General features: G+C 27.6%; 1 protein-coding gene across 1 annotated transcript in view; it reads right to left on the reverse strand.

The window, feature by feature from the left end:
* The window catches only part of LOC107443661 (toll-like receptor 6), a 131,778-nt gene extending 106,883 nt beyond the window's left edge, over positions 1–24,895 (reverse strand). The window contains exon 1 of the mRNA XM_016057604.3: positions 24,645–24,895. The gene's annotated coding sequence lies outside the window, so the exon portion shown is untranslated. The remainder of the gene's footprint in view (positions 1–24,644) is intronic.
* Positions 24,896–25,119: the final 224 nt, after the last annotated feature.

Consider the following 25,119-nt stretch of genomic DNA (forward strand, 5'->3'; position numbering starts at 1 on the left):
TATACCACTTTTTATATATCTAATATGTTGAATCGGATAAATCCTATCATCCTTTCAGGGATAGTTTAAAACAGAAAAGGGCACATTAACTATTTATTTTATTTTAAATAAATCATTTTAAAATAAAGAATTCTTTAAATTTTTATAAAAAGTAGCATGTATGGAAAATTCATCTAATATAGCATTTCTTGTTTTCAAGTTTAAAAATAGGTAGATTCTTTCAATTTCGAAAAGGAATGAAATTTAAAATAATTCATTTCATTTATGAATTTCAAATCAAAATTTTTATCCAAAGAATAGTCTTGTAATAGCATTATTCATTATAAATGTAAGAATACATAAATATTATTTATATCGCCTTTTCTTTCAAGTTTTCATCTTTTCTTTTCAATTTCAAAACGGAATGGTTTAGTCGTAATTTATTTTTATCTAAAGAATAACTTTGTAACTGTATTATACATTACTAATGTCAAGAAATCTTCACTTTATGAGAGTAATTTTTGCATAATACTTTGGTACAAATGAAAAATTTGGTTAATCTAATGTTGTTTAATTTCAAAGTTATAAATTACTTATTTATTTCAAAGCCGAAAAGAAATAATTTAGTTAGTTTAAATATTTCGATAGTTCATTTGTAGCTTTTGAATATGTTAGTAAATGCATTATACAACTGATGCGTTGCTAAGTTATACACACATCTTTTAAATTCTTAACCTTTTGTCGTAAGTGAGAGACCGGTGTCCCTTTCATATATTTTTTTTCTGGCGATTTAATCACAAGCAAAACTATGTTTTGATATTTTTTAATTATATAAACTGTTTAATAGCTACTAAAAAATCTGTTAGATTATTGGAATTTTATTTGTACTGAAATATAAAATCCAAAAAAAAAAAGAAGCAGTTTGAATTTTTTTTTCTCATTCATATTAAAAATATTTATAAATAACTGATTTTGTAAATTAAAGAAATTTCAATGATCGATAACCGTTTCTCTTAGATCTAAATAAGTACGTATATGAAAAATTATTGTTATGAAGTGAGCCGTGTTCGGGAGATTTTATCTTCAATGCAACAAAAATCACCGGTATCTCATGCTGAGCTTCATTAATGCAATTTATTAAAATACTAAATATAGCATTTTTCACTTATTTTGACCTAAATTAATACAAAACAATGCAAAGAAGTATGAAAATATGAATAATGAGAATTATGCGCCTTAGGGTTAACGCATGAAAAACCCGATTAAGTAATTTCGCATTTCAAATTTTCAAGTATCTAAATCATTTTTTTTTTCATTTCAAAAAAAAAAGTTTTTCTTAGTCTGTTTAATTTCTTCTTGTTTGTTAGAATAATCTTCTTTAATATTTTTACGTATTATTATTTTTTTTTGTTGCATCAATGATTATGTTATTAAAGGTAGTTATACATTTGTCAGTATACGTTAAATATTTTGACATTGCTTTTCGGTATTTTGAATTGCATTTCATGATTTCCGGTTCTTTTAATTTATCTTGCGGACCTCTTAATATTTTATGTTTTTATACAAAAAACTGAAGTGAAACTGCCACTTTCGCACTAATGGGTTGTTAACAGATAAAACTCCGCTCCAGGCAAGGCGGGGCATCAGGTGTAACTATGTTGCTTTCAGGTTTGGGATGCCAATTTCTGGCGGCCATCCAAGATAAGTAGTTCTTTCCAATTAACCCAAATAAACATTTCATTCTATTAGGAAATGAATAGCAGAGTGGACCTATACAAGCCGACCGAAACAGCATCGGCAGTTCTCTATCGGAAGGAGGCGTTACTCCATCAAAGCAGTTTGTTTTCATTTTTTATACTATATACAGTAGTTTTAAAATAGCCACTACATGCGATATACATCCACTGATTTTATGCGTGCGTGTAAAATCAGTGGAATCGAATGTCCTGTGATCGGTCTGAGATGTACCATGGGTACAAGGTACTGGAGAAAATTTCCTTCCCCTTCAGATCTATGTCTAAATTGAGAAAATGACCTAACGAATGAATGGATCAGTCAGTAGGGCTCTGAGCTAATACGTACTTTCACCCTTACGGAGCTCTCTTATCAAATGATAGGTGCACCTTACTACCCTAATTCGCAAAAGGCCAATGGCTGGTGACTTGGCTTGGACGAGTTTCATTAGAAACAGCATTAACATAAATAACATTTGTGCTTGATTTAGATGTTTGCTGTTTAATTTTGGGTATTCCGCGCTTATGAACCAATTCAACATTATTTATTGCATAATTAATTTAGAATGTAACTTCTTACATATTGTCGACCGGTAATGAGTTAACGCGTCTTTTCATGCTCGCGGATTGTTGATGGATGACGAGTTAACTCGTCATTGCACTGCCGTTATCTTTTTTCAATTTATGAAACCAAGGGCGATATAGAATATTTCAAAAGCTTTGTACCCGCTCACGAAAACTGGGTGTTAAGGGATTTTTTTATTTGAATGTTTAGACATGAACATGGAATGAGCTAACATCTTTTGAAACTTTCAAAGGAAAAATGAATTCTGAAGAGAATCAGGAAGTATATGGCCAACTTTTGAAGCATTACAGAAATGTTTCAGAAATCTTTTTTAGCAATAAAATAAAATCTGCAAGTAAAGTCGGTGTTTTTTTGTGTAAAATTCAGAGTTTAATTCTGTAATCAAAATCCTTCTCTACTAAATAAAATTTGCATGTATTTGAAATGTTTAAAAAGGGAGCTGAGTAACTTCTTCAGATTTGAGAGTTTTTAAGAAGTTCTTAGGGTACATAAACTATAACATGCATCTGAATATATAATTATTGAAATGTAATAATATAATAATACAATATTAAAGTACTATCCACCATGGACGACCAGCTTGGTCAACTTTAAAATTTTTTATCACTCCATATAAATTTTATTTGTCACCAAACTGAAAGCGCAGCCCAACTTTTTTGAAATATTCCAATTTTGTAAATCCTCCATTAATTCTAACACCATAGTCAGCTTTAAGCAATATATAATACACATTTTTTCATCGTATAACTGTCGTCTGAAGCTTTGCCCGCATGTAAGTACTTTGATTTCAATTTTGAATTTCTTCAAGAGATTTCCGCGATATTGTCCCATTTTTTTATGTATTGAACTTTTTTCTATGTAAAAATTTAAAATCTAACTGGCCAATATGAAATTACAGAAACACAATAGCTTTAAGTTCGAGATATTTCAACATAGTAGGCAACTAGAAGTTTTAACATTATTCCAATCTGTGTTGTGCGATAAAATAGAAAACCAATGCGCTATTATGTGTTGTAATACTTCATCACACACATCTCGAACTAGAAGTTGAGTATTGTATAATATATATGCGCTATTGCTCCAAAAATGCTATCCGTCAATAATAATTGGTATGATAGTATGCGACCCCATAGCACCGTTTAAGTTTAAAATTGTTTCAGCTATTTTGGAAAGGATCAGAAATAAATCTAAAAAATATTTCTTCTTAGCTAAGTTTCAATTTCTGTAAAAATAAAAAAAATGATATAAAACATTATTTGTATAAAACCCCTTATCATTTTGAGTTTCTCTTAAAAAGTAACTACTTAAAAAATTGCTTGAAACTTTTTAAATTTTTAAGATATTGAAATCGGATTTTTTTATTAGCTGCTGAATAAAATCATTAAAATAATTACTTATATATTGTGCAGTCTTAGAGGAATTTGTTTTAAAATTTTAAAGCAAAATATTTTTAATGAATTTTAAATCACTTGCTTAATTTTATTGAGTATTTTTAAATTTGTAACGAAAAAAAGGTAAGACAAAGAAATAGTTTTTTATAAAAATGCTTGTATCTCTATAAATATTTAAGCTAAGCTTACAAAATTTTGCCTGTACTAACCAAAATGATTGTTACAAGTTACAAATTTATTGCTACAATTTATGGCATAAGGGGTTCAAAAGCATTATTTTCCGTTTGTAATTTATTGTCGATGCCTTAAACCTCAAAAAGCCTTAAACCTCATCAAAAAGTATAAGAAATCGTATAGCCTAAACACTTCTAAACTTATAAAATAATTCTCTAAATATTTTTTAAGGAAGATAAACATCCAACCAAAGAAAGCAAGCCCTTAATTTAAAGATAAAACAGCAATGATGCTTTCAAAAGTGGAATAATATAGCAGTTTAAGTTAAAAAAAATATAGGAAATGCTTAATTAGTAATAAGTTTAATTATAGAGAATTTTTATTTTAAATACAAATTAAAGTTTCGCAAAAATATTTTTTATCAACACCTTTGATGTGTTATTATTGTAGCAATATATATCTGTATTATTTCATTCCGCCAAACATATAAAATGTCTGTAAATAAAAGTATTTATCTGTAATACAATATAACAAAACCATCAATTCATACGAGAGAAAAAAATTATTCGAGCACAGGAAAATCCCCAAACTGCGTTTTTCTTGATGGAAAAAGGAAATTTAAAACTTTATTTAACCACGACTAAGCGAAAAAACATTTTATGTTTAGATATTTTTTAGATTTAGAAAAGAAGAATATTTCAAAAGATGTTTGACATTTTAAGACTATTTTTTTTCTTTTTGTACACGAAATGGGCCGTAAGATCATTCAAAGAAAAGTATTATATAAAAATAAACAAAAAAGAGACTAACTTCATCTTTTTTTAAATTTTTCTAGACTAATCGATTTTATTTATTTTACTCATCATTTATATTTGACTTTCTTTAAAAATTTTAACAGAAAAAACCAAGGAAGAAAAGTTTTTTTTAGTTTAAAGCTAAACCAGTCAGTTTCAGTTTTTTTCAGTTTTATTTCTTGCTCACTGAAAAAAAAACAGTATTCTGTGTCTGAATTTTTAAGAAGACAGCTGAGAAAGTTCAAAAGAACATTTTACGGCTATAGATTTTTAAACTTTATAATCTATTGTTCAAAGCATACATAAAAAACTATATTGTTTTATCATTGTCAAAAGGTTGGAAAAGAAAATATTTCAGTCCTCGTGTCAGAAACTGATTTTTATTTTTATAAAAGTTTTTTAAGATGAATAAGAATTGTTTAATAAAAATAAATTTTAAGTTTCGTTATTTTAATATTAAGTTATTTAGATAGAACTTTTCGATTTGTTTTTTAATAAGTGTTGTTTTCGAAATATTCACACCATGAAACTGTGTGAAAAATTCAAAATATTAATAATTTACGCTCAGAATGGAATAATAATAGCTCATTATATATATTACTGAAACAAAGCGGCAAATTATTTAAAAATAATTAAAAGTAAATATGATTTTTTAAAATAAAAATAATAATCTTATTTAGCTTAGAAACAACAAAAATCTAGGAACTGGAATTACAAAAATCCAATTTATTGTTTTAAATTTATTAAATATGAAAATAATTTCAATTGTGGTTTTATTTTAATAGGATAATTAAGATAATCTTCATGAGAATATCTTTAATTTTATTTTGATGATTAAATTTTATTTTGTTGATTTTATTTTATGAGAGTAATTATTTTCATAAGTATTAGTTTATTTTCTCAAGATAAGAAAGATATACTTATTATGTTATACTCAAGATTATGATTAATTTATTTAATTATGATTATTTGCCCAATTTTAACATAAAAACCAGAAATTATATCTTTTTAACTGCTTTGTCACAAAAGTAACCTCACTGCATTAATTAATTAACAATATTGTTTACTTTTGATGGATTTTCGTACATTGATCCAATATAAATTGCTCTGTAAGATTCGAGCTTCGAGCATTTTCCTTAGAATGTTCCATTCCACGTCCTAACAAACCACCTATTTATTGAGAAATAAGCAATGATCTTATGCATATTATCATCTAATTATACCATTATAGTTCATTTTCTTAATGCACTAATGTGTGCATTTCGGAATTTGTGAGACAGATTTTCCTTCTATGTATCATTTAATGCATTGCAATTAATTGCAAAAGCAACGTCTTGGGCATTAAGTTCTTAACGACAGTAAGGAATATAGTTTTAAAGTAATTTAAAGTCATCATTTTAGCTTTAGATGAAAACTAATGCTAAAAGCTGTTGTACTGATGCAATTACTCGGTTGCAGAATGCTATTAGACATAAACAAATATTTTTTTTGGTTAGTTTTACGAAGTTAAATAGTGTTATTCTATAATCTATTTATAAAAATAATTACTGCTTTTAATTTAATATTTCCGCTACGGAGGCATACACTTACAGAAAATTAGCACTAAAGTAATAGAATAAATAGTTTTACCTTTCTTATACTTCGTATGATTATACGGCATGTAAAAGATCACTGGAGTCCCTTATTGGCTCTTGGCATTTCCGGCAAAATTAAATTCCTAGTGCACTTTAGCATCCAAATAGAGTCTCGGTGCTGCCATCTAGTGTGGCAGAAACTAGACGTCAAAATTAGCATGACCAACGTTATCTCACCCATTGTGGTGGTCCTGAAAGAGTGGATACCACCTCTAGAGAACGCACTAGGTCTGCTCATCGGCAAAACTGATTGTGGAGCTCATTGGAAATAAAACCTAATATAATATACAATATAATAAGTATTTTAACCATTATATTGTATATTATTTCTACAAATACTTTTTTTATAAGGAATAACGTTACAACAACTGATGTAATTTTAGTACACTGTTCAATTTTTAGATTGAAAAACTATAAGACTATAAGACCGTTATTTTTTACGGGATCTCATTTTATTTAACGGTAAGCCATTTTGTTGACAAAATGGGTTTTCTTTGTTGTTGTTTTTCTTACTATAATCACAAACGGATTAAAACCATTAGCTGAAATTCTAGTTTTCGCCATGCAGTTTTGCTTTCTTTAATATAAGTTTACTTTTCTCCAATAATTTTACGATTATTTTCTGTACTTACTCTTACCTCTTCAAAGACTTAATGGTTTTGAACATCGTACTAATAAAACGGTTATTTAACTTTATTGTCACATTGATGCAATATTGAAGCAACCTTTTAGCTATCACAATTTTTTCATAATAAAACACTCGTGATGTAGTGGCTCATTGAACAAAGCTCCTGCTTCTCAATGAAGTGACTCAGGTTCGAATCCCCAATATGTCTGGTCAATTCAAATTCTGCCGCCATTCATTATTCACATCTGGAGCGTGTGGAGATTTACTTCGTAAATGTGACAGAGAAAACTTTTTCCTGTGTAATAATAGTCTGTTGAAGTAACAGATTTATTTTACTATTGTGAAAACTTGTTTTGTTACAATAAAAAACTAGCCTGATTGCGGATTTTCTTCATCATTTTTACGGAAAAAAAACTATGGTAGAAAACCGTGAATCTACGGATTAACTTCGCAAATTTTACGGTTTTGCGCAATCAACCCAGCTACGTGTTTAAAGCCGTAAATTTTACCGATTTTTTAATTTTTTGTATAGTTTATGCTGTTTTAAATTATGTCGTCTTTAGTTGCAATCTTGAATTTCACAACTAATGATAATTATTACTATTTATTTAATGCGACTGGCTAGAAAATAGTAATGCATTTTTTATTAATTAAATAACAGCAAATTATTGTTCTTAGGTTCGAAATGATTTTTTGAATTTTTCGAAAATAAATTTTTTGTGAAAAAAATAATTAAGAAAAAAATAACATATATCCAGTGACATTACTCAAATAATCGAAAATTTCAAATATAATTGAATAATGAAAACAACCTATGTAGAATTCCGATAAAATGATTTCCGATTAATTTAGATAAATAGTTTTTGTTTCATATTAGTTTTAAAAAAAACAAGTAAGAATATGAAAATTTACTAAATCATCTTTCTCTCAAAAAGAAATTATTTGTCTGATGCTGCCTTATCAATTAGTTATGGTCATAATAAAAAATAATGCTAATATTACCGAGATATTTAGCTAATATTAATTTCTCAGAAAACGTCTGTGTAGTTCTGATTTAGCTCCCCCCCTGTTTATGATGCGGATTTAAGGTTTTGTTTGGTTAAGGTTGCAAATTTCCTAAGTCCGAGAGAAGTAACATCATATACAAAGTAGCTTCTCCAGAAAAAAAGCCGTCTGACAAAATAAAAGTGCCCTGCGTAAGCAACTAAACCGATTTTTTTACTACACACTTCATACTAATAAGAATTAAATATCGCATAACCTAAACTCAAAATTCAATATCGCCTTCTTTTTTTTTCAATCCCACCATACAAAAACTGCAACGCGATCCTTGCCAATCAACATGATTTGTCTAATATCAACAGTAAGTTGATATTAGACAAATGAAAGGATAATATTTTGTGCTATGTAGACGAAAGCAAGAAGCAAAGAGAATAAAGCCAGAATAAAAGTGGATGAATTGGCATACTACAGTTTCAGCTTCTTAGCTTCTAAAAACACACTATAAGAAAATTTAAGCATTCGTGGATGCTTAAGCTTTCTGGTGATTACAAGAGAATCAGAAAATGTAAGTTATATGGGTACAGAATTTCTCATAAACAGAAAGGGTTTTCGAAAAATGACATAAAACTCACGTGATGAAAAACGATAATAATTTTAAATATATAATGTAGTTATTCTGAAAATATTTTTTTTCTTTTGACTTAGTAGTTCTGTGATTTGTATGAAGCTTTTGAATTTACTTAATATTTTAAAATAATACAGACGGGAACAAGCTGGTCCACATATGTGTACCTTTGATCGCATGGCGAAAATTATGAAAGAGTAGTATTCAAGAGAAATCTATATAAGCTTCTTTAGGGAGATTATATAGATTTAGCAATATTTTTATTTGTATTTTAGGTAATTCATTGTTTTATGTTAAAGTACATACATACATTTAATAACCCTTCGTGTTTTTTTTACCGTATTGTCATAAGTTTACATTCAAGAATTAAATGGTTTTTTTTAAATCATTGTTAAATTCTTTTCATTAATTATTTATTTTGCGTGGTATGCATAATTAAAATAGCTTTGAAATTGATATTTAAAGTAATATTGATAAATGTGCTTAGAAAAAACTTCATATATACATTTTTTATTTTTTTTCTAAATTATTATTAAATCTATTCATTATTGTATTTAAATAGACCATACGATAAAAATATACATGTTTGTACCTACTTTCGGTGCAATTTAACATTTGAAATATTTATATTCTTTTACTTAGTTAAGATCTGTGGGTTACGTATGTGTACCTAAAATTATTAGCCCCCTGGCAGTATAATTCATATTTTCTTTATCTTCTTATTACTTATGGCAGCAAGAAAGAAATTCGAAACTGAAAAATATTTTTTGCTACATTCCTTTATACTTCAGTAGTGAAAAGGATAAACAAGAACATTCGTCAATGTCTAAGAGTAAAATGACAAATGACCTCATTTTACGTTTAGACACTGAGGAAGGTTCTTGTTTATAGAACTAAAATTCTAATTTGTCAATTAATGTAATTTCATTTGTGCTATATTCATGTTGTTTTTTTTTGCTTCAGTAAGTTCATATGTTTCAATTAATTACAGCATATTTAGTAATTCGTGTTGAGAGTTTTGAAAAAATTGAGTTCCTTATGCACTCTTGGAATGTATATACAGCGCACAGTACCCCAATATTGCACCCTATTAAGCTGTGAAATCAGACACAAAAACGTATTTTCTCAGAATAAACATTTTTTTTCGACCGATTGTTTTTCTAACCACCAAAATATAAGTTGCAGCCCCAATCTGAGAAGTATGGTTCCTATAGTTAAGTCAGGAGAGCGATCCAAAGTTTGGATTCCCTAATGATAATTTTACTTTTTGCGTACTTTGTCATATCTCAAGAACTTTTTAAGTGAAATTAAATATCCTTGCACTTGATTATAAAATCCGTTTATTCAGATAGAATTCCATACAAAAAATAAATTATAATAATTATTTATTATTATTTAATTTAATAATGATGGTGGAAAGTTTTTTAAACATAAGGTATGCAATTTTTAATAATTTTAAAGAATGTATTTTTATATGGCAAAATGGAAAATTTGAAAGAAATCGGTCAGATAGTTCCTGAGAAAACAAATTTCAAAAAAATCGCACATTTACTAGAGCTTACACATTTCAAATGGTTATCTGGCTATGAGCATCAAAGAAGCATAATTTTTAATTTTTATCATCTTTTTATCTCAGTATCATCTTTTTGTCTTTATTTTGGGTGTATTATTTGTTTTAAATTATACAAAATAAGTTTGATACTTTATTTGTAAATTTACATCAATATTTATATTTATTATCTAATTATTAGTTCATTTTTAGTTATTCATAATACGAAAAGATGTGTGATACATAATTCGATAAAAAGTGTACTACTTATATAAATACTTATAGAACTTATATAAAAGTATACATAATTCTTGGTCAGTATTCAAATTTTTGTTAATACCTTAGCAATTAATATTTGCATAATCCGCTAACAATACTTTCAACAAAGGTAAAGCAAAAACGATAAATTTTAACCATCCATCTTTCTTCTCTTCTTAATCATTAATTACCGAAAACTTAAGCTTTAAGTGAGTTACAAAAAAATCACGGAACATGAAATTATAAGTTTTTCCAACAATTCATCATTATCTCAGTTAATTTGAACCCACATCACATTTATTAATTAAGATTTAAAGTAAGTGTTTACCCTCCTGTAGTCACACTCAACTCCCTCGGTTACAGTTACCACGCAAAAGCTGATTTATTATCCTCCCTAAGGGCGGGCATGAATTGCTAATATTCTAAATTTATATTCGAAACATCGGTCAAGTTGACAAGTTAACTTACGTTTTGACAAAGCCTTCCTCCTTTGAACTCTTGCATAAGAAGTTTATAAGGAGCAATTTTAGGAACAAAACTGCTCTACTTTATGTTTCTCAGGATAAAATAATACTTCCTAAAATATGCGAAAAGTTTACGAAAGATGTCTAAGTTGTATAATTTATAACTCTGATTAGATGAATTTTTTACAATTAGGTTTCATTATTGCTTTAACTTTAATTTAAACTTAAATTTTATTTTAATGATATTGTTTATGAAAAAAAAGCTAAAAATAATGTTCAAGACTCAAGAATTGAAAATGGACACGGATTTGGATTATTGCTTAAGAGTTAAGATCACAAATTGACAGTGATTAATATCTACATTACTAAAACACAGAGAAATACAAGGTCATAAATTCTATGATTCCTTCTATTTTCTTCCGTTACGTTACAAACAAAGACATAAGCTAGTCGAAAATGAGAAATTAAAGGAAATTGTTTGTTTAAATAAACTAAACTGAGAACAACATTGTCAAAAAATGGGTACTCAGATTTCACGAAGTTTCGTTTTTGATGAAACCATTTATTGTTTGTGCTCCGAGCGAACATTTTGTCAAAGATACAAAATAACAAACGCCACTTTTTCAAGGAAATGAATTTTGATTTAACTCTAATTTAAACTTACATTTTATTTTAATGCTATTGTTTATGAAAGAAAAAAGCTGTTTAAAAATTAAGAAATTGAAAATGGACGCGTATTTGGATTTTTGCTTAAGAGTTAAGGTCACAAATTGACAATGATTAATATCTACATTACTAAAACACAAAGAAATACAAGTTCATAAATTCTATGATTCTTTCTATTTTCTTTCCTTACGTTACAAACAAAGACATAAGCTAGTCGAAAATGAGAAATTAAAGGAAATTGTTTGTTTAAATAAACTAAGAGAACAACATTGTCAACAAATGGGTACTAAGATTTCACGAAATTTAATTTTTGATGAAACCATTCATTGTATATGCTCCGAGTGAACATTTCGTCAAAGTTACAAAATAACACTTTTTCAGCGAAATGAGTTTTGGCAGAAGTAAAGAAATATTTCGTCATTCTATGTAATTTTTGTAAAAACGCACTACTGAGGCACTATAAGTGTCTTATGGTAGGAAACGGGCGGTATTGTTTTTCACTTTTATGTAAGCACCACATAAATAGATAACGTTCTCACAACAGCGCAAGAAGAACAGTTACATAAATTGCATTCATGCTCGAAATGGGATTCAAATCTGGGATTTTCCTGGTTTGAGGTCAATTGCTTGACCACCGTAAGAACTGCGTCGTCATTTTGGTTTTGATCGTCCAATCTTCCATCTAGTTTCGTCATTCTATTTAACATTCTTCAACAATGACTGCAATGAGGTTTCAAGTCGAGATATTTGAGAGTCGACAGATATTTGAGAGTTTGCGTTTCGTCATCTCAAATTAAAAAGGCATCTCAAAGATTGTTGAATCGTCAAAAGTGAGCGTTATAATTTTAAGAGTAAAAAAATAATAATAAAGTGAATTTTAGTTTTATTGTGTGTTCTCATTTGCGCAAGTTACATGAAAATTTTGAATTGTATTTTAATTTTAATGACGCTTACTAATTTTAATTTTACAGTTACATATTAATTTTAATGACACAATTTTATTCGACATATGCAATTTAATAGTTTACCGAGGAAAAATTTATATTTTTATAAAGCTGCAAAAGCATAAAAAGTGTATCAAAAAATTATTTTTTGACTTTTCTCTTCAATTATTACACATTTCTCGAGGTAATAAAACTAAAGAGCTTGGAAATTCTGTTTCTGAGAGGAAACAACACTTGTACAGATATATTTCAGTGGAAAATCAATTTGCATAGTTGTGGTTACAAATGTATTAGAATATAGACGTTTAATTTATTTTTGCCACAACCATTCAAAATTTGTTTCAAAGTTTTCAAGAAGTCAAAGAAGTTTTCAAAATTTGTGAAAAAAGGATAGACAAAAATACCAGAAGATTGTAAAATTTACCGTGTTTCTGGCTCTATGGGGACAGGGAAAAACCCGGTAACTTATACCAAGTTGCTTTGATAATGATTTTGGTAAAATTAACAATAAAACATGGTTTTATAATTAATGATAAAATTTTGTGAATGCGGCAAAATTTGATAATTTTATAACGATAGCTCAGCATGGTAAAAAGCCATTTTTTCACTTAAAATTACTTTTCCGTTTGTATTTTTTACTAAACGCGTGGTAATAAGAACTGTAACTTTGAAAACTTGAATTTCAGGTAAATTATTTCCATATGACCAGAGAAAATAACAAGTGAATGATTTAAATATTATATATTTTGATTTTAATTAACTGAATTACGGTTTTTTAACAAGAAATAAAATTGCCATACCAGAATGTTTTTTTCCATGTTCTTCTACTGCAAATATTCAGATAAGTCTTATTTTGATATGTTACAGTAAATTTGCAAAACTAATTTTTATTTCAGTAATGAAGATCTAAACGTTTCTACCATTGAATAATTTTCCATTAGCTTTTTTTCACCTTTACCGTTCCGTTCAATTAAAACCAGCTTAACATAAAAACCAAGAAAAAAAGCTTTACTATTTTATGTAAATTTTTTACTAGTTTTTTTTCTGACACTGACAGCGATGATTGATTTCACCTCAACGTATGAAAATGCTCCAAAAGTTTTGTCTTTTACGCAAGAAATAAGCGGGAAAGAAGATGTATTAAAAAAGCAGATACGGTGAAAAGAAAACAGAAAAAAAACTATATTGGGTAATTTTTCGTTTTCTTTTGTGTATTCTTTATTCAACAAACAAACGATCTATTAAAGAAAGCAAAATACAAACTAAGAAAAAAATATCTTCCAAATGACGAACAGTTAAAAAATGCCCGGGGAAATTGAATCGATGAAGTAATCATCGTTGGATGCCCGCTTTATATTTTTCTTGTACTGATGACGCTTTGTAAACGACGTCATTTCAGCGTTTTCTATTTTTATTGAGTTCGTTATCCATAAAGTCAGTGACATTGTGAGAGATATCTTTTAATTAACGTCATAACACCGATTCTCCGGCAATCATTAAAAAAGTTAAGTGTCATGCAATATCACGATAAGGTTACTAGGCCGTAGACTATCTTTAGAAACTGGTAATTGAATTTGGTTTATTTGATAAGCGCTTAAAATATGAAAATAGACAAAGGTAGTGGAAAGGCTTAAAGGAATATATATATATATANATATATATGTATATATACATATATATATATATATACTTTTGTCTATTTTTACAGATCATGCTATTTCGACTGTTTAAAAAATGAAGAAAAAAAATAATTATGTAATTTGCAAATCAGAGACCGCGGCTCACATTTAACGACTTTTAAACTTGCTTGATGTTTGATGTGATTAGCACCTGTTATACACTTTGTGAAGCTAATGTTTACTGTAACAGCTCTTTATAGGACAGAGGTGTCGAGCAGTTAAAGAATGATCATCATGCGCATTGGGGAAACATGATTAATCATTGTATGATTATCATTGATTTTCATTGTTGACGCTTTTTTTTTTAATTTTGATCCTCATTGATTGACCCTCATTGAACAACCAGGGACGTAACAACAAATTTATAAATTACCACTTCATACTTCATACATTACCACCATTTCTTACACTGCCACTGTTTCTAAAAAGCTAAAGTTACCATTACCCTGTCACTGCAATTACTATGATTTCTATGAGGAATGTAGAAGTTTCGAAGTCTGTCTGCGCAACTCGCTCTTTTCTCGTTCATGGTTTAATATTTCATTCAGAATTCGGTTAACCGATAGCGTTAGTTTTCTATATTTCTACTAATTATAGCAGCACGTTTTGCAACATTTCGAACTTCTTTTCAGAGCTCAAGACTTTGTGCGTAAAAAGTGTGCTGAATGTTTCTAAAAAGACAATAATTATATAATATTATTAAATAAGCTTTTTCATGAAGTAAACGCGCAGCACAGTGAGAATAGTACGACGAATTAAAACTAGGCCTAACAGAGCACACTCGAATTGAAGTTATACATTTTGAACCTTCTTTTGAAAACTTTTCTTCATTGACAGAAAATGTATGAGCGTTGGTAACGCAGAATTAAAAAGTAATCTTCTAATATTTCATTTTAATAAAAAAAATTTGTGAGCATTAAATTCAAAATGTATAACTGAATTTCATAAGTCAAAAACTTATGATGAAAATTTACAAAAATTCAATGATTTTTCAGTGTTATAATGTAAGACAAACTCATTGTTTACAAGCTTAATCTACTGAAATATTTAGTTTTCATTTTTTAAAATAAATGTCTTTAGCAGATAATCTACTTACGTAGAGATATTGTTAATCATATTGAAAAGTAAAAGCGTCATATGATTTTGGACAATTTCACTCCAGGAGAAACGTAAAAGAGGATAAACGTTTTGTGCATCACAAATGATTATTATGCCATAACTGTATTATGGTAATTTTTGTGAAACTATTTTTATCTCAAATTAATGTTCCGAAAATCTCTAAGAATGTATTTCATATGGAAGTGCTTTACATTTCGCTCAGTATAAAAATACAGAGAATATTACCTAAAGGTGGAAGGATTCCATTCTTATTTAAGCATCATTATCAAACTTATTCTTAAATTTAATAATTCGAAAATCGTTCTCGTTTAGCGAAAAGAGAAAAAATAATAATTTGGTTTCTGTCGTTTTCAGCTAAGAAAATATCATTTTCAGACGATTTTCTGAGAAACGTTTGATTTCTTTTAGATTCAGTCTTAAAATTAGTATATTTTAGAAAAATGAAATAGTTTTTGAAGCACTATTGAATTGCACAAAAATGAATTATATTTAAAATAAAACGGATATTTTTGAAATCACGACTATAAATAACTGTCAAAAGCCTGATAATTCTTAATTTTTTGATGTTTATGGATTTTCAGTTAACAATTTTTAATTTTAATTCATTAATTATGATTTCATTAATAACAATTTATTTCATTCTGATATACTGAAAGTTAGAGACTATAGCTCTTCAGATATACAAAGTTACTTTAGCTTCCTTAACACCACCAATTAAAGTTATCGGAGTGTAAGTAAACCTGATATATGAAAGTAAGTTTTAAAAATAATTAAATACCTCAAACTGAACATTTTTATGTTTTCAATGATTTAGCGCTTTTAATATATTTATAAAAGTAGATTTGAAATAATTTTATTTATAAAATAAAAATTTTATTTATAAAAAATTAGAATTCAAAATGTTTCTTTCTCACCTTAATATTAAGTTTAAGATAATTATTTCCTGATTGTGCTTCCATATATATTGAAACTTCATGTTACGCATGAAAATTTTTGTACCATTATTCTTTGCTATTATTCTTCAGAAAATCTTCCTAATTTATTTCTAGTCATTTGAACATATAAAGTTTATTTTATGATAAAATGAATTATTATAAAATTTAATTATTTGAAATAAACTTTTTTTTAAAATTTGTTTTGAAAACGAATGTAGTATAATATTAAGTCAAGTGAATTTATAATTAAAAGTATTTAAACTTAATAAGTAAAAATAAATCAGATTTCCTTTCGTCAAACATTCAAAGAAGAAAATGTAAAGAACAGTTTTTTTTTATTTAATACCTTGCAAAATTATGTATAAGAATAATCAATTAAATTATTAAAATCTTGAAAATTATACGATGGTTATTAAGTTTTTTGCGATGGTTAAAATAAAAAACAATAAACACTGTTTTAATAACTACATCAATCAACAAAGGGAAAGTTTAAACGTCTAGCATGCTGCGCACGGTTTTTTAGGAAGAAATTTTGAAGAAATTTATTTCAAAAGCAAAGGTGACATAAATATGCAATAACCTTTATTATGTGTAAACATTTTTAAGATAACTGAGTGAAAGTTTTTCAAGAATTTGATGTGTGAATTTCATAAAATATGTTGGATATATCAGACATCTGATATATCAAGCAACAAATATATCAGAATGATAAATCAAACAGCTTTTTAAAATATGACATCTGAAAAATAACACTTTGAAACTCTCCTTATATTCTTAAAAGGCATCTCAAAGTGCTCGAAAAATATATATTTGTGCATTTTTTAATATATGAAGCAGGAATACATCTTTTTATTTAGTTGCAAAAATAATAATATAAGCTGACTAACTTTAAAGCTAATAAGATACGATAAAAACTGGTGAGATAGAGTAGTCCACAAACTGATAAAATTCAATAAATGGAAAAAAATGAATGTAAGCACTTTCGCTTTTCTTAAAGTTTTTAAAAAAGTTCTTTTTCTTTCAACTAATATATTATTTTATTGAATAACCGTCGTTGAACAGCAGGTCCAATTTCAAGTTTACGACTACCAATGTTCAACTCCATAGCCTAGAATTTTGATCCCAATCCAAAAAAAAGAGAAATGTATTGGGAGAAGTTTTGCTTTCATTCAGAATTCTTTTGATGGAACTAACCCGCATTTGCGTTATATGGAAAGAAAAAACACGAAAACTCCCCCATGTATAGCAAAGAGGACTCTAACCATGATCCGTCTACCACTGAGAATATTTTACGTCAGCACCGTGGTTGATGCGAGCCGGGTGTGGATTTCGTATCGACCATTCGTCGCTGGGATTTGAACCGGATACCCGCATTGAAAGGCGAGCGCTCTATTACCTGACCCACCACGACTCAACAAATATAGCATTTTATTTTATAACCGTTGTTGACCAGCTGATCCAATTTTATGGGTTTACGACAACTAATTTTCATCTCCGTAGAATTGTAATTTTGAACCAAACCTAGAAGACAAGGGAACAACTGGTATTGGTAGAAATTTGCCTTCGTCGAGGACTTTTTTATGGAGCTAACCCGCATTTGCGTTACATGGAGAGAAAGACCACGAGAACCTCTCACGGTAAGCCTGGCGTCAAAGGGACTAAGAAATAAAGTATGGACAGAAGCTGAAGTAAAGTGCGGTAAGGCTTAGATAGGGCTTTCTACAAACAGTCGAAACAGGAAATAAATTTAATTTAATGGGCCATACTTTTTCGGTGAAAAAATAATAATGCGGACTACAACTAAATCCAAAATTAGCAAGATCAGATTGAATTAAACTAGTCCAAACGGGAAATAAATTTTATGAAATGATGTATCATCTTTCTTTTGTAGCAAAAAAGTATGGTTTAGTGCTAAATTTAAAACTAGCAACGGTATATAAATTCCCATAAGTGGAAATCAATTGAATAAAATGAGAATGTGCCATCCTGTTTTTTTCTTTTTTTGTTTTTTATACAAATAAAAGCTGCCAAAAAATGTAAAATTCAGACTGCCCAAAAATTGAGAAAAGTGGAAAGAATTTGTAATGTAAATGCCATCTTCATTTTTGTCGCACACGGATTATCCGGATAGTACGGATAATCGTGACATACGGATATACGGATAACATCTAAATTCAAAATTAGTACGATAGGATTGATTTTGAATTGTAGAAAGAGGAAATACATTTACGGAAATATACAAGTATTTTTAGATAAAAGCAGAAAAATTAAATAATAGTAAATATCTGAGCGAATTATTTTTAACACGTCTAAAAACAATTGAATCAACAATATAAACCAAATAATAAAAAATAGCTTCAAGCAAAACGATTTCAAATTTAGGCCTTCAAAATTTCATCTAATAATACTAGAAACTACACTATAACGTAAAGAAAAAATATTAAATAACCATTTTCAATGTTAACTAGTAAGATTGGTTTTTTATGTAATCTTAAGCTCCTATTACATTAAAATAGAAAACTTTAAAATTTTAATTATCTTAGTCAACAAATCTAATAGTTTAATCTCAAATATAAATTGTTTAAGAAGCCAGAAAATTAAACTTGATTGTGTTAAAAAATTTAGATTCATATAAACCCTTATTTTAAATGATAACTTGCGTGCTTTAAAACATTTAAACTGGATTTATGCTTTCCGCATTTCAATTAATCCCTATTGAAAACCAAAAGAAAACGTAAGTTTGAAAAACCCATATTATAATAATATTCTGTAGTTACAAAAGAGAAAATGTATACCTTTTTCATTTCTGATTATAGAGTTCTAAAATTAGCATCTGATTCTAAAGTCAAATTTACCCTTCCTTTTGATTGTCACGAACAACCAGCCGCAAAATGTAGAATTTTATTACAGAAAACCACGCGATACCATCAATATTTATACCATACTAAATATGAACGAAACAAAGAAGAACAATTATTACACGATCCATACCTCATTAAATAATCTTGACATAATTGTAGTTCCTTAACTTAACTTAAATGGCTTAAACTAAGAAACGTAGTTTCTACCATGTATTGGGAATGATTTAGCGCACATTTTGCTCCGAAATTAGGATTAAACAAATGTTTGAGTACTTTAATTTGCATCAGGAATGAATAATTTAATGTTTACATTTCCCTAAATAATAAATTAAGTAATGTAGAAATTTTACTGTGAAGTGAGTTTACTCTTAACATGTTATGAATAAACAATAAATAATTAAAAAAAAAATTATAATTATAAATTAAATTATGAAGATCTAGTTTCAAATAGAAGGAAATTTTGTATCTCCAATACAAAAAATTATGTATATTGAAAGCAGATTTTTTTTTAACTTTTTAATATTATGTGCTCATAGCACAACTAATTGAAATAACTTTTATCCCCTACTTTTAAAAAATAGATTCCTTTGAATCAAAATATTAGCCAATAAACCAGTAAATTAGGTCATAAAATGCTCAATCTTTTTATAATAATTATATTCAAATATAAGACTAGTTTTAGAAACAATAAACTATTAATTTTGAAGTTGCTGCTGTTTACGATTAATCGCTTAGTATTAATTGCAATTGTTTACTGTGAATAAGCTGGATGCATATCTAAATAAGGGCTAAGGTCCCGCAGTTGATTACGGTGTCGCTCACGCTAGTCATTGGAGAGCTAGAGGTTGCGAGTTCGATACCAACAGCTGACGTGTATATGCAGCTTTACATTAACTCTGTAATGAATTAAAATCCTCTCATTGGTAGGGTATGGAAGCTTAGAGAAACGGGTACGAACTCAGACGCTTTCCACGTCATCTGACCAGGGTCAAAATGACGTGGCATTTTGACCCTACCATGGCCGTTAAAGGAAAGTGCCCTTAAAATTGGGCTAGGTGCTTGACCATGGTTGGGGGACGACGCATAAAAAATATTGTACATATAGATATTTAAATCAACATATTTTAAACATCTGAAATCATGGAATTAAAATATAAAACAAGAATTAATATGTTTAAGTAATTTCTTCAAAATTTACAGCACGTCTATAGTTACAGTTAAAAAATGAATGTTTTTTCAAGAGTTTTTAATTACTGTATATTAACGGAAATTTTTCGATCAGTATACTTCATCGTTTCTTAGCATCATGAAATTAATTTTTGAAATTCTTAAAAATACAACTTTGGACACAAAATGCAATATATTCAAATTGTTGAAAAATAAATTGTTAATAAATAATTGAAAAACAAGTACAAGTGCAAACACATCGAGCTTAAAAAAATTAATGTTTGTAAAATGTGTTTAGAAATTATTGAAATAAAAACAGAACTCATTGAATTTATTTTCACTTAAATCAAGTATTAAATTGTTCAAAATATTGTACAAGTAACCATATAACATTAGTATTTGAAGTAATTTTAGATTTTGTATAAAAAGTTACATAATGCTGCACTTTTTAACAAACTACAAAAAATCTTTATTTCCTTCTAAAGATTTAATTTCACGCAAATGCCTTCCAAAAATATAATTTACTTGACTCAAAAATTAATATATAAGCACAAGTATAATTTTTGGAATGCAAATGAAGTATAATGTAAAACTAATTAAATACTTACGACTTTAACTGGTTTAGTAAAGGAATTGCATACAAACAGCAAATATATAAGATGTTTTTTTTTTTAAAATCTCTATTGCAGTCACAAAAATGGTAATTTCTAAGAGCATTTCTTTTCTGTATAAAGTTTACTTGCAAAATATTTTTTTAAGGAAAAACGTATTCTTTTCCTGGAAAGTATATAAGTCTGGAAACATATTTCGACAGAAATGTTTGTCAAGGCAAATATAAAAGCAGAAACATAAGCTATATTGAGAATGCTTTTTCTTATTACATAACTCGAAATTCTGAAAAACACTACACATTATTCATTTGATAAGAATCTACGACACTTTCTGTAGAAATTCTGAGCATTATATTAAAAAAAATCACTTCTATAAAGACAATATTTCATATTTATATAATATAATTCTTTTTTTTATATGAACAGAAATTTATAAATTTTTAATGCAAAAGTGTTTTATCAAATTCGGTTTGAGAGAAGTATAAATTTTTGAATATAAATCACTTTATTAGCAAAAAACAGTATTTATGGTTATTTATTCCTTAACATGAATTAAATAACATGGCATGATTAATCACTCGTATTTCCTTTCCTTTATCAGTAAAATTTGAAGAAAAAAAATGCAGGAAAGAAATTATCGTACGCGCTAAAAAAAAACTATTATTAAATTAAAATTATCCCATTTTTCCCATTGACTAACTTGGGGAAACTGTTCTTTTTTATTTAAAAAAAACGAACATTAGAGAAAATCATCGGCACTTGTTTTTCGATATTTAAAATTTATTTTAAGGGTCCCAAATGCCGTAACAAAATTGTGGTTAAATGATTTTATTTGATTGAAAAATTATGCAGCATTATATGGAAAATTACAGAAGAAATATGAAACTTTTCTAACGTTTGTAAAATATCATCAATTATATATAGTACAATATAGTATAATATGATATTTATATCTAACATTCACAATATTTAACTTTAAAACGCGAATTTAGGACAAAAACATTGCTATGATTTTTAAGCTTTGATTTGGCTTAAATCTGAACCAAAAGTCTGAAGTAAAATTAACTCAAATCTAAGCCAAAATAGCGTTACAATAAAATTAAGAAAAAAAATTAAAGATTCTCCATGCTTTATTGATCCCCAGAAAAAAAAGCAATGCGGGTTATTCGAAGCTGTTTTAATTTAAACCTTTTCTATTTAACTTCGTGTTTACATTTTGAAAAGCTATAAGTTTAAAAATTAGGATAGGAATTCTATTCGTTTGAGTGACAAACTCTTTAATTTTGCATATCTTTACATTAAAAAAAATTTTTTTTTTTTTACTTTGCAAATATTTTTTGTTGGATTGATACTTTAGCGAGAACTTATTTGAAACTTACTATTTTCAACATTTCAAAATTTAATTGTTCCAGTTGTATTCCTTATTGCACATTTGGCGAAATTTTTATAATCACTTACAAAGATTTTCCCCCAAATGTACATTTTCAGAGTTACATTCAGCAACCAAAGTCAGCTAAACAAAAACGCTTAAGCATTTATTTCATTACCAAAAACACTATTTTAATGAAATTGAAATTCTTAATAGCCAATGGGTCTTCATGTCCCGTCCTTGTAAGTATTCAAAAAATATATTCAAAATGTATTCAGAAATTTGCAGACCAATTATCGGAACAAATGGAAATTTTGAAATGATTTTAAAAGTTTATAACTAGTTTTGTTTTGTGTCATGCGTTGGTAGAAGAAAAATATATTGTACCTAAATTTTGCATATTTGAGCACTTAATTTTGGTATTACCTTTCTGAGTATTGTGATAATGAGAACCTAATATTCCAAGGTGCGTAAAATAGGTACTTAGTTGATAGATTTCTTACCGTCCTTCGAAACGTACTCATATATCACCCTTACAATACTCATATATCACCATTCTACATTTTCACGTAGTTCTTCAAATATACAATAATTATTTTTTTTTTATTGTTCATTAGATATTTACACATTTTCATTAGATTAGGTGTTATGAAGAATATCATCATCATAACATTAGACCGATGGTTTCATAATATTAGATTTACCTTAACCTGTGTTAGTGACTCACTAAAAGAACTATAGAAAGAAGAAAGTTAGTGTGACTCACTAAAAGAACTATAGAAAGAAGAAAGTTAGTTTGATTTATTAAAAAAACTGTAGATATGTCATCATTTAAAATGTGATGTAAGAAATTTACCATTATACTTAAATTGATGAAATTATGTTTAGTTACATTGCATTACTTCGTGTTGGGTTTCCATTATTATAGCTTATAGAAATAAAATCGTAAATATTAATAAAAGAAACACGTAGTTTCTTATACCTTTTAAATGAATCTTTCAACAAATCTTTAAAACTTTTGTGTATTTTAGGTAAAAAGAAATAATATTTCAATGTATTTTTTTTTGTCAAAATTGGCTTATATATTTCATCACTAATCAATTTCTATTACCATATGCTAAATGTTAAGAAGATATTTAAGTTGGAGTAATAGATTGATGGTATATAACATTTTAGAAAATGTATTATTTCAAAAAAAGTAGTTTTATTTTTTAAATAATACACATTATAACTGTTTATTCAATACAAGTAGCATAGAAACGTGATTTTCTAAACCATATTCATTATTGCTCAAACAAAATTATATGAAAAAATTTGAAGATTCTGCATAAAAGGTTTGAAGAACACATGAAATAGTATTGAGCAAATGTGACTTCTCAGTAAAATGTGTATCTCTGTATTTTGTATATTTTAAAAACAAGGTAAATTGTTTATTCCTTATTTCTTTTAGTTTTCTTCATGTATGCAAAATAGCATTTCTGCAACCATCAAGCTTAAAAAATCAAGTTTTTTTTTGTTTGAAACAAAGCACAATGAAAGGAATTCGAAACTTATAAAAAATTAAAATTTTATAATATCATATTTCAAAGTAATTTTGTCTTTTTCTCAAAATGAAAGTAAAAATCAAACTCATTTGAAGTTGTTTTAATGTTTTTCCTCCCTTTTCAATGTAATAAATATTCTTAGTTTCATCTTACAATATTATTCTGTAAAGTTTTAAAGCTATAAGTTATACATAAATATTGCAGAGTTTTTCTGTTTTCCAAATATGATAAAATAAATTTTCCTTAAGGAGAAAGAATGAGAATAAACCTTCGAAAAAGCGTAAAGTAAATTCAATGTTGTTACTCGTAAAAAATCAACAAATGTTATACAGTTACAATGCTAACTAAAATATCCTGATACTATTTTATATTTTTTTAAATTATTTATAGTTATTTCATATATATTTATTTCATTTTTTTAATTTTTAGATGTTGTAATTTTATGTTAACTTGGGATATATAAAAAATAGCTATTCTTGGTTTCATAGAATTAATTACTTTATTCACCAATTCCAAAATATCTGCTCAATTATTAAATATAACGAATATGCTTAGTTGTTTAAAGTTATCGTGCTTTAAATTATATTAAGAAAACTGCTTTTTAAAGGAAAAATAAAATTATAATTAAGTAAAATTTTTTTCTAATTAATTCATTTTTCTCATCATACGTAAGCAATTCCCTCCCAAAGTTAAATAAAAAAAGTTCACCTTAACTAAAACACACCCCAACAATGTTGATCTCCTATTTTAAATCCCGCAGTCTTTAAGAAATGAAAGCAACTGGCTTCATATTAGAAAAAGATATACAATTTCCATTTGTTTTGAAATGCAATCATAAGATACAGTCAATAATTCCTTTCTCCTAAATTAGCATATCTATGAAAACATACTTTAAAGTATTTACGAACTAAAAAGTTTAAAATATTACTTACATTTCAAATTTTTTCTTCAAAACAGCACACGTGCTATTCAAAAACAAACTTTACGTCAGATCTAATAGTTCCCACAAAACCATAAACACGATCTAAATTAGAATCCACTTTTTAATATAGTCCGAGAGTAGAACAATAAATGTTCGGGAAAGTAAGAATGTTCCGGATAAGTCCCCTGGAAAAAACAGGTAGATACGACGTTCAGATTTTGAATGTCCAGTCTCCGGGAAACATGCCTCAATTTATGGTAAGGGATCGTATCGCCACCTAACGGCTGTTTCACAGGGAGAGAAACCAAACACAGGATCCGCTCTTCTGTCTTGTCTGTTTCTGTTCTAAGCTCCGTCGAGTAACAGCAAAAATTGTTGTAGACAAAAGCGACAAAACAAAGTTTGAACTAGCGTAAGAAGAACGATAAAGTCAAGAGCTATATTTTATGAAACCCTAAATTGAAGTGAAATACTTCGATATTTAT

The sequence above is a fragment of the Parasteatoda tepidariorum genome, chromosome 3 (genome assembly GCF_043381705.1).
Source record: "Parasteatoda tepidariorum isolate YZ-2023 chromosome 3, CAS_Ptep_4.0, whole genome shotgun sequence".
In the NCBI taxonomy this organism is placed as follows: Eukaryota; Metazoa; Arthropoda; class Arachnida; order Araneae; family Theridiidae; genus Parasteatoda; species Parasteatoda tepidariorum.